General features: G+C 44.3%; 1 long non-coding RNA gene across 1 annotated transcript; it reads left to right on the plus strand.

Moving 5' to 3' along the window:
• LOC126614575 (uncharacterized) lies at nt 1–651 on the plus strand. Its single transcript, XR_007620437.1, has 3 exons — nt 1–171; nt 248–403; nt 500–651. It is a non-coding gene; the product is annotated as an uncharacterized LOC126614575 (long non-coding RNA).
• Nucleotides 652–925: the final 274 nt, after the last annotated feature.

Below are 925 nucleotides of genomic sequence, written 5' to 3' on the forward strand. Positions count from 1 at the left end.
GTACTGGTTATGCCGAATGTGCATGTCGGAGCGAGAGAGAGCGTGTTGTCTTTGATAAGAGAAAGGCGTACTGCACATGGAAGAAACGTTGGTGCTTTCTTTATAATGATTTGGAGCATGCTAAGGGTGTCATGCCTGAGCGACGTGTTCCTACTCACTTCCAGACTGTAGGTTGTAATGTATCCATTTTCACATTATTTGCTATTGTTGTGATTTTCTCTTACTTCTAAGATTTTTCTTCATGCAGTGACACAAGGCACCATCAAACTCTCCGGACAGGAGCTAGCTGATGTAGAGAAAGTGCTGAGGGTGCCCAAAGAAGATAGACACTTGGGTAAGCTACGACCCTTGTTTTGAAAGTACGGTTTCCAGCCCTTAGTTTCCGAGTGCCAGAGACGAGCGAGTAAGTTGTATCCTTCACTTGATCCTTGTTCTTCCCTCCCTTTTTTTTATATAGATATATAATGTGGTATTCCTTACTTTGATTTTCCTTGTTCAGTGGAGAATGTGGGCAAGAAAGTGGAGACTAGCACCAAGAAAAGGAGAGTGCCCATGTTAGTTCCTTCAGAAGACATCATGTTTCACAAGGAAGCTCGCAAGCACCGAGTGAGACCAATCATTAAAACTAAGTCTCGAGAAGAAGTCCTCAAGGTTGCTGCAAGAAGTCCTCAAGGTTGCTGCCTCGAAGAAAGCTGAAGCTGAGGCAATTGGATGTGCTGCTACCATAGTTGCCGGAGAAGATAGGCGATTGCTGCCTCATCTTCCTACTATCAATCCTATCTTTCCTCCAGTTAGGGAGCACATTGGGCAGAAAGGTGATCCTAGTTCTAGCAGCGAGGGTAAAGATAAAGAAAAGGTTGGCAGTGTCCCTTAGAAGGATTTGAAGGTTGCCATGTAGCCAAAGGACTTTGGGTATATCAACAAT

This window comes from Malus sylvestris, chromosome 3 (genome assembly GCF_916048215.2).
Source record: "Malus sylvestris chromosome 3, drMalSylv7.2, whole genome shotgun sequence".
Taxonomy (NCBI): Eukaryota; Viridiplantae; Streptophyta; class Magnoliopsida; order Rosales; family Rosaceae; genus Malus; species Malus sylvestris.